The following is a 14,470-nucleotide window of genomic DNA, read 5'->3' on the forward strand; positions in this document are numbered from 1 at the left end:
CGTGGGCAGCAATAACATATGAACATGAATATAAGAAGCTCCTATAACTCAATAGCAAAATAAATACATACAAAAATTAAAAATGGACAGTGACTCAAATAGACATTTCTCCAAAGGAGACATATAAAGGAAATGGCAACCCACTCCAATATTCTTGCCTAGAGAATCCCGTGGACAGAGGAGCCTGGTGGGCTGCTGTCCATGGGGTCGCACAGAGTCGGACACAACTGAAGCGACTTAGCATGCATGCATGCATTGGAGAAGGAAATGGCAACCCACTCCAGTATTCTTGCCTGGAGAATCCTAGGGACAGAGGAGCCTGGTGGGCTGCCGTCTATGGGGTCACACAGAGTTGGACACGACTGAAGCGACTTAGCAGCAGCAGCACATATATGAAAAGATGCTCAACATCACTCATTGTCAAGAAAATGCAGATCAAAACCACAGTGTTTGTAAGATATCACCTCACATCTGTGTGCCTTCCTCAAGGGGGCTCTCCCCACCACCCCAAGCCCCGAGAGGGTAGGATTCCTGACTGTTTCATAGAGGGCCGTGGTTTAGTGCCTCACATGGTTACCAGCACCTGGCTGGCTGAGTAATAAAGGCAGGGGTCAATCCCCATAAGGAGAACCCCTGTTACCTATGGAAAGCCAATAAGCAGTCTGGGATTCAAGGTCAGCCAGTCCACTCAAGTCAACCAGCATCAACAGAGCACCTGCTGTATGTAGAGCTGTGAAATGCAGCCTAGAGTAGCTGCTAGGAGAACAGAAGGGTTCCAGATTTCCCTCCCGCAAAGGAAAAAAATATCCAGACCCTCTGTCCAGACAGTTATCTTCAGAGGCTCTGAAGAGTCTTTTCCATTTATAGTTTTACCCAGAGAGGCTCTTTGATATTATAGGACTTGCCTGGAGATGCCGCTTGGAGGCTCCAGCTCAAACAGTTTCCAAGAGGAGCTTCATGGAGACACCACTCTATAGGTTAAAATCATCTCTCATTGCCATGGCAATCCTGCCAGTCATTAAAGAGATGCATTCAGGGCTGGCAGGGCTCCTGCAGGTCTCAGGGCAGGCAGGAACCACAGGCCATGGAGGATGGGAAAGAGGGGCAGACAGAAGACCAGTCTGAAAGGCAGAGGTTGTCAAAATGCCCTGATCTAGCAGGAAATAGACTGGGAGTGATGGCTGCGGGCCACACACTCGGAAATTAGTGAACTCTCCAGGATTGGGAATGTCTGCAGAAGTCAAGGAAATGCTCCTTGGACGTCCCTGATGGTCCAGCGGTTAAGAATCCACCCGCCAATACAGGGGTCATGGGTTTGATCCCTGGTCCAAGAAGATCCCACACGCTTCGGAGCAACCAACCCCATGTGCCCCAACTACTGAGTCCACATGCTAGAGCCCATAGTCTGTAATAAGACAAACCAAGCACAACAAGAAGCCCACGCACTGAAACTAGAGAAAAGCCCTCACATAGCAATGAAGACTCAATGCAACCAAAAATAAATAAATAAATAAAATCTTTATTAAAAGAAAATAGTCCTTGTGTGGGGCTGATTATGGACTCTCTTAGCAAGTCCCACATCTGGGCTTCCCTTGTGGCTCAGCTGGTAAAGAATCTGCCTGTAATGTGGGAAACCTAGGGTCGATCCCTGGGTTGGGAAGATCCCCTGTAGAAGAGAAAGGCTACCCACTCTAGTATTCTGGCTTAGAGAATTCCAGGGACTATATAGTCCTTGAGGTCGCAAAGACTTGGACAAGACTGAGCGACTTTCACTTTCACTTTAGCAAGTCCCACATCTGGGCACAGCAAAACATCCTGAGCTGCAACCACACAACAGGCAAAGGGAAACCAAGAGTAGGGTGAGGGCTGGGAAGGCAGTGGAAAAGAGGAGGGATAAAGACAAGGAAGGGGTCAGGGAGGAGAGCCATCTCTGCCTGGGGTCCCCAGGTAAATCCAGGGAAATCAGAGGCTGTTTTCTCGCTCGAAGATCCTCAAGACTTTTCTTTACATCCAATCACTCCCAGCATCATAGGCAGAAACAGAGATAGACTCTGAACTTACCTCAGAGGCAGAGCTTTTCCAGAGCCTTATATACCACTCTTCCCAACTGAGGTCCTTTCCCATCACTGTAAACAGCTCACATCCCATAATAATCAGTGGAACACTTTGTTAAGAAAAATTGTTTGTTGTTCAGTCACTAAGTTGTGCCTGACTCTGCAACCCCATGGACTGCAGCACACCATGCTTCCCTGTCCTTCACTATCTCCCAGAGTTTGCTCAAACTCATGTCCATTGAGTCGGTGATGCCATCCAACCATCTCATCCTCTGTCATCCCCTTCTCCTGCCCTCAATCTTTCCCAGCATCAGGGTCTTTTCCAGAGAGTCAGCTTTTCACATAATGTGGCCAAAGTATTGGAGCTTCAGCATCAGTCCTTCCAGTGAATATTCAGGGTTGATTTCCTTTAGGATGGACTGGTTTGATCTCCTTGCAGTCCAAGGGACTCTCAAGAGTCTTCTCCAGCACCACAGTTCAAAAGCATCAATTCTTCAGCTCTCAGCCTTCTTTATTCAAGAAGAATAAGCAAAAGTAATCTGCCTTAGTTTAGAAAGATTTGCCTTCTGGAGAGTCAGAACAGTTGAGGCTCCCAGCCCTGGGTCAGAAACTACATCTCCTGAACTTGACATGGGAGGCTCTGCTAGGCTTCCCTGGTTAGACCCCTGCTTGGTCTCCAGACTTCCCCTATGTGTGTGACCTGGGCTTGGGGGGATGGGGGACACTCTCTGGAGAGAGAGGGTGTCCAGGGGCCACAGGCAGTAAGACAGGCCAAGGTCTTCCCCTCTGATCCCTAAGAGGATGGAAAATGGATCCTGCCTATTTGTAGCTGGTGGTTTGTCGGTACCAGCCAGGCAAAGGGGCAACTGCCGGGGGATGTGAAGAAAGCCTGTCTTCCCCTCTCTCCTCCCTGATCCAGTCTGAGGGGACATGCCCACATGATGAGTGAGAGCAGATAACACCCTGCCCCTCCCCACAACCCAGCCTCCAGCCCTGATCCTAAACCCTTCACGAACCCAGTCTCACCTGCTCTGGGAGAGAAGAGCAGAGCTTGAAATAGAGGTGAGATGGACATTTTAAAACAAGCAGAACTGGGTTCTTCCTAATTGCAAGTGACAGAACTTTCTGGAAGTAGGCTGAGCCTTCACTGGTAGAGCTGCTACCCAGCGGGAAAGGCCTTCACCATGACACAGCCAGGGCAGTTACCTGAAGAACAGAGCAACTCATGTCCCATGCATCCCCGGATGAGTGCAGTTGCACAATAAACCAGCGATGCTAATAAAAACCAGATGGCTCAATTTCCAGTGTTATATTGGAGGCAAAGACACAGTAAACTTAGCACTTGCTGGCAGCCCAGATACTGTCAATTAGTGGAACTCCTTCCCTCTAAAGGGTGGATGGTTTAAGATGATCTTCCAACTTTGGGGAGAGCCATTTCTGACTTCAGCCATTTACTTTCATATTCCTCCTAATTAGTGTGCAGTCAAAATTTTATGTTTTACTTAGCAACTGAACAACAACAAGACTCCTCACAGGAGGGGGTGCACGACTCTCTGCTGGCTGAGAAAGCCACCTTTCTGTTTCCCCCAAACTCTGTCTGTGTCTTTTTTATTTGACTTCAGAGGAAAGAAAAAGCCAAGATTTTGGCCAGCAACAGCTGTGATGGATACATGTTGATATTTCATTGTGTCTCAATTTGCATTTCCCTGATGACCAGTGAACTTGAACAAATGTCTATGTTCCATTAACATTTCTTCTTTCAGGAATGTCTTCTCTATGTCCTTTAGTTTTTGTTGTTTTTTTTTTTTTTCTCCTTCTGAATTATTTATCTTTTTCTTATTATTTTGTAAGATGTTGATTTTTAGGGATTTGTCATAAAAAGTTTTAGGCATTTGATCTCAGGCCTTCACTGGCAGTTACCAACCATCTGTGGCTATATATATTTAAACCAATTTTGGGGCGGGGGGGGGCGCCTCGGCATGTGGTATGTGGGATCTTAATTCCCTGGCCAGGGGTGGAACCCATGCCCTCTGCAGTGGAAGCCAGGAGTTTCAACCACTGGAGCACCAGGATAGTCCTTAAGGGACCAATTTTAATTTAACTTAAGTTTAAATTCATTTCCTCAATCGCAGTAGCTTCATTTCAAGGGCCCAGTTGCTGTGTGTGGTGAGTGACTACTGGATTGGACAGTGCAGAATGGATATTTCCATCCCCAGAGAAAGTTCCATGGGCAGCACTGGTAGAACCAGTGTATCATTTGTCTTTCATCTTTTCTAGGTTGTCTCTGGCCATACCTAGTTTGACATTTTAATAGAACTAAATCTGGCAATGTTTACTTTATGGCTGCTGCTAAGTCACTTAAGTCGTGTCCGACTCTGTGCCACCCCATAGACGGCAGCCCACCAGGCTCCTCCGTCCCTGGGATTCTCCAGGCAAGAACACTGGAGTGGGTTGCCATTTCCTACTCCAATGAATGAAAGTGAAAAGTGAAAGTGAAGTCGCTCAGTCGTGTTCGACTCTTAGCGACCCCATGGACTGCAGCCTACCAGGCTCCTCCATCCATGGGATTTTCCAGGCAAGAGTACTGGAGTGGGGTGCCACTGCCTTCTCCATCTTTATGCCTACTAAATGCTTAAGAGAACCAACGAACTCTCTCCCAAGTTTATTTTTGTTTAACTTCCATTTTTTACTTCTCATATTTTTATACTTTTTCTCATTGAGATCTTTAGCCTGCAAAGAACTTACTTACACACAGGATGAGGTTGCTCGTCTGGCTTTATTTTCTTCCAGAAAATATTGTACAAATACAATTTGTACAACAACCCATTCTCTTATCAATGCAAGACTGTTGTTGTTGTTTTTTTAACTTTTTATTTTGTGCTGGGGTCTAGCCAGTTAACAATGTTGTGATAGTTTCAGGTGAACAGAGAAGGGACTCAGCCATACATGTACATGTATTCAATCTCCCCCAAACTCCCCTCCCATCCAGGCTACCACGTAATATTGAGCAGAGTTCCCTGTGCTGTACAGTAGGTCCTTGTTGGTTATCCATGTATCCATGTGTACATGTCCATCCCAAACTCCCTATTTGTCCCTTCCACACATCAACCATTAGTTCGTTTTCTAAGTCTGTGAATCTCTTTCTGTTTCATAAGTAGGTTCCTTTGTGCCGTTCTTTTTCTCAGTGCTCAGTTGTAGAATGTGTGATCAGATTATGGTTTTCGCTTTCCTTTATGAACTGGGCTTAGCGCTCATCCCTAGGCAGCTCTGCCCCACTGATAGACAGTGAACACTCAGCAGTATTTTCATCTAGGTCTGCAGGGCCAGTTAAAGATGGGGAAGCTGAGTCCTGGGAATGGCAAGCAAGCAGCTTCAGGTGACAAGAGGAAAGATCCAGGGACAAGGTCGTGGCAATAAGATGCATTTTGAAAGCAGCCAACTTCTGGCTGGAGGAAGTCCCTGTTCATATTGTTTCCTGCACATGTGCCATGTGGCTTTTCCACCACCAGTTCCCTGCAGGGCTTGGCTACAGGGCCTCAGAGATGGCTTAGAGCTGAAGCCCCAGTTCCTTCCCCACCTTCCACTCTCATGGGCTCCAAGACCTCCCCGCAGCACTCTCACCCACCACCCTCCGGGTTTCTCCATCAAGTGCAGCTCACCTGGGTGCAACAAGTGTGCTTGATGCCAGGAACCCAAACATAAGACAGAGCCGGTGACAGGCTTCCCTTGGAGGAGACACTGGCTGTGTAAATTGCAGGGCCCAGAAAAAAATGAAAATGCAGGGCTCCTTGTTAATACTTAAGAATGTCAAGTTGGGGCAGCAGAGGGCTTAATGAAGCATGGGGCCGTTCTTAGGGCAGGGCTGTGGAGCCAGCCCTCCTCCTAAGGGTTATGGCTCAGGGAAATAGTGCCTCCGCTTAAGTTTCACCCCCACTCAAATGGAGTGCTCCCAACCTCCTGGCACTAGAGCCCTGACTGCAGCCATTGACCCCAGCCACTCCCAAAGCCCCAAGCTGTGACCCCAAATTAGGGGCTCTACTTTTTTTAACATCTTTTCTTTTTGTTTTTTAAATATGGACCATTTTAAAAGGTTTGTATTGAATCTGTTACAGCATTGCTTGAGCTTCCCCAGGGGCTCAGGGATAAAGAATCCACTTGCAATGCAGGAGACCCAGGTTCGATCCCTGGGTGAGGAAGAGTCCCTGGAGGAGGGCATGGCAACCCACTCCAGTATTCTTGCCTGGAGAATTCCATGGACAGGGGAGCTTATTGGGCCACAATCCATGGGGTCGCAAAGAGTCGGACAAGACTGAAGCGACTGACCATGCGCTCACAGTATTGCTTGTGTTTTATGTTTTGGTTTTTTGGCTGCGAGGCATGTGGGATCTTAGCTGTCTGACCAGGAATGGAACCCACGCCCCCCACATTAGAAGGTGAAGTCTTAGCCACTGGACCCCCAGGGAAGTCCCAGGAGTCAGTCTGTTTTAATTCTACTTTAATTCTACTAATTTAGAAACTTTAACTTCACAGAGATTCCAGCCCCCAACCCTATCTTCCCCACAGCATCTGAGTCATATTCAAGGGTGCGGTTGTGCACACAGCCTCCTGGATCACAGCAAAATGAGCAAGAAGCCAGCTTATCCCAGGCTCTGGAATAAAATAGGCCTGGTCCCAAAGCCTCTCCCTCACTCACCGTCTACATCACTGTGAGTCTCAGCTGGGGATGCCTAGAGTTGCTCCAGGCACAGCCATAAGGATTAAAGGAAGTGAGACCCAGTACCTGGCACAGAAAAGAGGCTTATGAACAGTTACTTTGAGGGAGAGGCAGTGTAGCCAAGTGGTGAGAGCTCAGACTGCCTGGAACATCCCAGTTCGGCCCCTTACCAGCTGTACAGTGTAAGCCACGTTCCCAAACATCTCTCTGTCTCAGTCTCTTCAGAGGTTAAATGGAGACTATTCTAAGAGTACATACTGTGTCATTTTTAAGGATTAAATAAGTTAATGTTTGCCACTCTGTTTACAAGGGCTTCCTAGGTGACTCAATGGTAAAGAATCCACCTGCCAATGCAGGAGACTCGGATTTGATCCCTGGGTCAGGAAGATCCCCTGGAGAAGGGATAGGCTACCCACTCCAGTATTCTTGCCTGGAGAACCCCATGGACAGAGGAGCCTGGTAGGCTATGGTCCATGGAGTCGCAAAGAGTCAGACTCAACTGAGCGACTGAGCATGATATAAAATAAAGCACTGTCTGTAGTCCTGTAGGGTTTGGAATTGGAAGAGTTGGGGGGCAAGTTTGCTCCAGCCTTTTTCACTGAGGAGCCAAAGCAGGCCCTGTGATCCCCCTGAGCTTGGTCTTCCGGCCACTTAATGGACATGATGATTGCGGCATTTGTGTTGTTGTAAGAATCAAATGTGCCTCTGGTGCCAACATGCTGATAAGCAAGATACAAATGTTGGCTGCTGTCATGGTGATTCTTCTTCTGGTCATCAGAATCCCTGACTCGTGGAGACACAGAAAGAGGACGGAATCCATCCAGTGACATTAACTGTTAGCCTGCCCTGTGGCTGGCTTTGTACTAAAAGCCAAATATATGGAGGAGAAACAGAATATTTCCTGCCATACCAGTAAACAAAGGATGTCACAGTCATCAGCAATTGCAGCCCTCCAAAGTGAGCCAGTGAGCCCTGAGGACATGCAGGAAGAAGAAGAATATCTGCTGTCTAGCAGCCATCAGACTGCATCCACTCTGTACAGTGAGCCCCGAAGAAACTCAGGATGTTAAAGCACAGGATACCGGCCACAGATAGCTGAGATGCCTATGAAAGGAATGATTTCAGCAAGCCCAGACTCTTGCATCTCCCCACACATAGAGAAGACTAAATTCCTTAACCTGGGAAATTTGGTGTTCTTTAGTTAACAATAATCTTTTGGCTTTAGACCACCTGCCCTTTGTTGCAAAACTTTTATATAACCTGGCTCCTTCCTCACCTCCTTGGAGCATTTAGTTCTCTCAGGGTTACTTGAGATGATGCCTCCTGGGCTTAAGTCCTAAAAATTTCCTCTGAATAAAACGAAACCCTCAACTTTTAGGTCGTGACTTTTTCAAGTCTACATGGAGGTAAGTTGGAGGCCCGGACCACAGAAGCTCACTTTCTCCTATTTATGGCAGACAGATAACACCTGATAATACAGGCGAGAGGGGAGTTAGGGTTAGTTGCAGGAGATGTAGGTGGTGCTAGAGGTAAAGAACTCACCCGCCAAAGCCTCTAACCATGGGCTTCCCTAGTGGCTCAGACTGTAAAGAAACTTCCTGCAATGCAGGAGACTCAGGTTCAATCCCTAGGACAGGAAGATCCTCTGGAGAAGGGAATGGCTACCCACTCCAATATTCTTGCCTGGAGAATCCCATGGACAGAGGAGCCTGGAGGGCTATAGTCCGTGAGGTCACAAAGAGTCAGACACAACTGAAGCAAAACTGAAGCGATTTAGCATGCAAGCACAGAGGAGATGTAGTAAGGCAAGAGGTTTCCTAGCAGGGTCTTCATATTTAACTGGGGGCTGGCTGTGCCTCTCACTAGCTGTGTGATCTGGGCCAGGAACTGAGACCTCCGTAAGCTTTAGTTTCCTCATCTATAAAGACTTTAAAAACTGAATTAAGCAAAATAACATGCAAGCGATGTGCGACTGGTAAATAGATGTTGCTTCCTGCTCTACTCTTTCCCAGCCACATATCAATGATGACAGACCTGGGAGGGGCTCCTCCACCCAAATTCAAATCATGCGAGTTCACCTAGAGGTTGCGGCAGGGGTGAGGGCTCCAGCCAGGAGGGGCCGGGATCTGAGCTGTTTAGATCTGCATCCAGGATGAAGGGAATTTCCTGAAGCTGGCTTTGCTGTCCTCGTTCCTTTTATGAAGCACTGGACTCTTCCTGCATCCATAAAGATGAAGACATTCCTTTGCAGGGATTTAATTTCGAGGCTGCATGCCTGGCCGCTGAGAAAGCCCAGGCTTCCTCCTCCTTTTGAATCTAACCCTGGCGGCTTTGTGGGCTCCAGACAGGACCGCATTCCCTTTAATGCCTCCGGAATCGCTTACTCACACCAAAATCCGCTGCCTCAGGGCTTTCCAGCCACAAGTAAGCCTTCTTTTCATGGGCAATCAGGCAGCAGCCTGGAGCAGAGAAGGGAGGAGGGCCGCATGCCCTACGCCCCACCAGGTCTCTGCAGACAGTTTAATGCAAAGGGCCTCCCCTCTCCCTGACCCCAGGAGATGAGCCCTAGGGGGAGGCACCCAGGCAGAAAATCCATCTGCATCTGAAAAGAGGAAACTGAGGCTGGCCAGGACCCAGGACCCAGGACTCTGGACCCTGGACAGATTTCCCAAATCACCACAGGGAGGATCCCCCTCCCCCAACCAGCCCCCCACCCACCATCTTGTGGCTGAGCCTGTCTTTGGTACTTGCCAGGATCTAGGTGTCATGTGGTCCCTGACTCAATATCTGGGTGCAGAAGGTGAACACGCTCAAGAGAGTGCGTCCAAAGGTGGGGACACATCCACCAAAGGCCCTCTGCTCCTCTGCTCAGGGAAGTGATGCACAAGTTTGAATTGCTAAAGGTTGCGTTGAGGGGAGGGTGGGGGCTGTGTGGGTGGATGTTGCCTCTGCATGGCAGGTCTGGGAGGCTTTTCTTCAGCAAAAGATTTATTGCGAGCTCAGCCGTATGCTGGGTTTCATGCAAGCCTGATGCTGGGATTCAGGGGGAGTACGGTCAAAAAGGCCACCAGTTCAGTAGCACAAGGGGTAAAAGACGAGTGGGCTTCAGATCTGGAGGAGATGGACTCGCCCCCACCCCTTACACTTAATGGCACTGTGTGTCTTCAGGCAGGTAATCTATTTGAACAGCAGTGTCCTCGTCTGTAAACTGTGTGTGACCCTAAAACCTGCCTCTCAGGACTCTTTGGAGGGATCAACTGATATTCTATAAGGGAAAAGATCTCTCACCTGTTGCCGCTTCTGTAAATTGAGGTCTGACTGCTGGACTTCCAAGCCTACTCCCGGCAGCACGTGCGGGCTGCCCTCAGGGTCTGACAGTACTGGAGCCTAAATCTGATGCTGTCACTTGCTGTGTGACCTGCCCAGTGGTACTTAGCCTCCGGGGACCCCGGTATTCCCAACTGTTAACACTAACAGTAGTGCCTAACTCAGACTGTGGCTGTGATAAGTCATTGATGTAATTCAGAGGTCAATTTAAAAGCAATCAAAATGTGAAAGTGAAGGGCTTTGCACAGATCTGTTCCCAGTCAGCCCTAAAGAAATGGCAGCTATACTTTTGATCATTAATATTCTTATCATCTAAAGGCTAAGAAACCTGAGGTATTTTTCTGTCTTTCCACATGTATGTCTTTAGCCAGGTCCAAAAAAGAAAAAAAAAAAAAAAAATCGAAAGTTCTCACACTACACAAGGACAGACAATTATGAGGAACTGTGGAAACAACCCAAAACCTTTGGAGAATCGACAGCAAAGCTCAATGCTCAGTTCATGTTGTCGTTCTGAGCTCAAGGGTGTCTCTCCAGATGACCAGCAGGTGCTTCCGGCATCACATGCCAAGCAGGAGCAGGGGGGGTCTCAGCCCCTTCTGCACACGGCCCCTTCACTGGCTGGCCAGCCCCTCACTGGCCTCTTTCTGTCCAAAGGAAGTCTTTGAGTCTCTGTGCTCTGTGCTCCTCTCAGCAACTTCTGCCCATCCACCCCACGACCTCCTGGACACAGGGAACTCTAGGTGCTGAGTCACCTTCAGTGAAAGTAGAGGGGGCCTTGGCCACATCTTAAATCAGGAAGGGCCAGAAGGAGACGTTCACTCCGACACTGACCCAGGTTCTATTGAGCTTAAGAGGAAACTGAGACATACTAAAGGTTACAGATGAAGCTAGTCATAACAGGAGTTGAGGACTCAAGGGCTAGAAGACAGGCTATCGGATGCCCAGGTTACAGCTCTGCATTGGGGTCACCTGGGCACAGCCACAATGCCATGCCTGGACTGATTACATCAGCATCTTTGGAGGTGGGACTCAGGCTTCATTGTTTGGCATCCAAGACTGTACATCACTGCAACAGAGCTGGGAGACCCCCACGTGAACACTGAGGGCCGTGGTCTACCATGTACTCAGGCCCAAACTGTGTGCTGGGGATTCTGATGTAACTGGTAGCTTGCTAGATCATTCAAAATTCCCAGGTGATTCCAACATGCAGCTAAGTTTGAAAACCACTGTTTTAATGTAGCACGCATGCGTGCTGCCTGACTCTTTGTGACCTCATGGACTGTAGCGCTTCAGGCTCCTCAGTCCATGGAATGTTCCAGGCAAGAATACTGGAGTGGGTTGCCATTTCCTCCTCCAGGGGATCTTCCCTATCCAGGGATCGAACCTACCTCTCCTGCATTGGCAGGTGAATTCTTTACCACTGAGCCACTTGAGAAGCCCTTTAATGTAATGTCTCCATTTAAGTTTAAAACTCTATCTACTCTTTAAGGAAAATCATAATACTTAACTGCAACCAAAATGAGTACCTGTTTCGTTGAGATGCAATCCGATGCATGTGCTTCTGTTTTCACAGTCCAGGAAATAGGAGCGCTTGAAGTTATGGGACTATTAATCTGCATTTTGTCCTTCAAGTAGATGTCGTTAGACTTGCTTGCGTGTCACTGCATTAAATCATTTTCCAGTTCAACAGAAATTTATTGTTTGCTTTAGTATCAGCAAAGTTTAAAGGATCATTCTGAATCAACAACATAATAAAAAAAAAAAACATTTTTGCCATGAAATGTCCTGTCTTGACATATGGTCCTTATAAATTGAGTTTACTGAGTATTTGTCGTTGGCTGAGAAAAATGTCTGGGATGGGACTTTCACACTATCAGATGGAAATTCCTGCTCCTGTTTTGTTTTGTTGTTTTAAGATTGCCTAAAATTCTGAAGCCTTTCAACCTCTTTATTGCCTCCCAACTATTATGAAGAAACTTTGGGAAGAAGCGCCCCAAACACTCATCCGCTGTTCTCATGGGGAAAACTCTCAACACAGTCACAGGAAGTACATTTTGAATAAGCCAAGGGAAGACCTCCCTGAGCACAAAACCCCAGGGCTGCTCCAGTGTCCTCAGCAGGGAGCACAGCCCAGGGCTCCCCTTTGCCCTCCCCCGCCAAGCCCACATGATCCTCCTTCTCAGTTCTCCTGCCATCCTCAGGAATCCAAGCAGGAGCACCGGGTTTCCCCCCAGACACACACAAACACAGGTGACCCTCAGGGCTTCCAGAAGCTGTGAGTGTCAATCACCTACCCTTATCAGTTCTCCGTCCAACAGTTAGAGTCACAAAGCTGGCTGGAAAAGTGATAAGGGGATGTGACTGGCCAGCGACGATGTTTTTGATGAAGATTTGAGGGACAAGAGGAAAACTGACATTTGATTTTCAGGTCAAAACGTCCACATGACCTTCTCTGGGACGCCCCCCTGGGCCCCCAAACCTTCTCCCTGCCCTCCTGCTCTGCTCCAGCTTCTCTCCAAGTCTCTCCTTCTGACATCTGGCAAGCCTTCTCCCTTTCTGCATACACAAATTGAGATATACAGCCCTGGATCACTATAGAAAGTCGTGGATTCTTTGCATTAAAAAAAAAAATTAATTAAATGTTAAAATGAATTTAAATCTCAAAATGAATAAATAAACCAAAGTTAGCAAAGTCTTTACCCAACAGATCCCACAGTTCTGAGGCAGGACATCCGTGCGTTCTCCTCCTCCCGGGTTCTGTGGCTAAGTCCACACCCACATGCCATTCATAAAGTCCCTACCCCGAGTCTCCTCCTCCTGCAGGGATTGGTCCTCCAGAGGTGCTGGCCCCAGGCCAGGACCCATCAGCTGCAGATCTGCTGGAGCTGGATGTGTATATCCACTGTGCCGTGTGGCCCTGGTGGGATTGGGCTGGGATGGAGTCCGGTGCGAAAGATGAGTTCCCCTGCATCCTAGCTCACTGTGCTATCATGGCAGGGTCTTCCCTCTGGACAGTTGGCCATCCACACTGATCTGTACACACAGTCTTTGAAAACCAACACTACTGACATGGCTTCAATTGTGGAGACGTTAAAATGTCTCTCTAGGTCAGGATGAAATGGGGAATGACAGCCAACTGTCAGGAATGGGTTTCTCCAGAGTAGTATATCATAGGAAGCATCGTACTGGGCAAAGTTCATCAGTGTGGGTCTCACCTCCCATCAGCCTGCCACTCACTTCCTGGTTCTGTGATCTTGAGCAAATGGCTGAATCTCTGAGCCTTGGAACCTGATCTATAAAACAGATTTGTTGTTATCATTGTTGTTCAGTTGCTAAGTCAAGTCCAACTCTTTTTGATACCATGAACTACAGCATGCCAGTCTTCCCTGTCCATCACCAACTCCTGAAGCTTGCTCAAACTCATGTCCATCGAGTTGGTGATGCCATCAACCATCTCATCTTCTGTCACCCCCTTGTCCTCTTGCCCTCAATCTTTCCCAGAATCAGGGTCTTTTCCAATGAGTCAGCTCTTCTCATCAAATGGCCAAAGTATTGGAGCTTCAGCTTCAGCATCAGTCTGTCCAATGAATATTCAGGGTTGATTTCCTTTAGGATTGACTGGTTTGATCTCCTTGCTGTCCAAGGGACTCTCAGGAGTCTTCTCCAGCACCACAATTGAAAAGCAGATAGCAGATGGTACAACTCCCAGGGCTGCTGTGAGAATTAAATAAGAAAAGGGATGGAAAATGCTTATGCTTAAACCTAGGTTCAACACCCAGGTCAGGTGATTCCTGATTACATAGGTTTCAGCAGGTCTTTTAAACTCTCTAAATTTTAGCTTCTTCTTTTGCAAAGTGGGGAATCTAATAGCTACCTCAAAGGGTTGTTCTGAGGATTATAACAGACATGCAATACAAGGTTAAGAGCATGGCCTTTGTAGTTAAGTGGCCTGGATTTAAATCCTGATTTTATCAGTTACTGGCTCTGTGTAAGTCACTCAGCCTCTCAGAGCGTCACTGTCCACATCTGCAAGATGGCTGTGACAATCTGACAATCCTACCTCCCAGGGCTGTAGTAAAGGTGAAGTGAGGTGAGCTATAAAAAGCTCTAAGCACAGAGATGTCAACAGCAGTGCAGTTGATAGCATTAACAAGATAACAGGAGCACTGACAGTGACCTTGACACAGGAGATGCCCACCAGGTGGCAGCTATTCCAACTGATGTCCAAAAGATGCATTGCTTGAGCCACTTGAATATTTTCTCCAGGGTCAGGCCAGTCAAGACCTGTGGGTGAGCTTTGGTTCCAACTGTGTACTATAGAGAAGGGCTTTAGAAACCACTGTGAAGTGATGGTGTAAAATGAGGCTGGAGGTGT

General features: G+C 47.8%; 1 long non-coding RNA gene across 4 annotated transcripts; it reads right to left on the bottom strand.

The window, feature by feature from the left end:
- Window positions 1–1,502: 1,502 nt before the first annotated feature.
- Window positions 1,503–13,806, bottom strand: LOC147349556 (uncharacterized). Of its 4 annotated transcripts, none has more exons than XR_015150466.1 (5): window positions 12,796–13,806; window positions 12,575–12,651; window positions 11,622–11,756; window positions 5,714–5,796; window positions 1,503–5,403 (listed from the first exon to the last, which is right to left on the bottom strand). It is a non-coding gene; the product is annotated as an uncharacterized LOC147349556 (long non-coding RNA). The 4 variants fall into 4 exon arrangements; XR_015150465.1 differs by having other exon boundaries at window positions 11,622–11,830; XR_015150467.1 differs by lacking the exon at window positions 12,575–12,651 and having other exon boundaries at window positions 12,796–12,968.
- Between the last annotated feature and the right edge of the window lie 664 nt (window positions 13,807–14,470).

This window comes from Bos grunniens, chromosome 21 (assembly GCF_055505025.1).
Source record: "Bos grunniens cultivar Pamir isolate PY7600 chromosome 21, Bosgru_T2T1.0, whole genome shotgun sequence".
Taxonomy (NCBI): domain Eukaryota; kingdom Metazoa; phylum Chordata; class Mammalia; order Artiodactyla; family Bovidae; genus Bos; species Bos grunniens.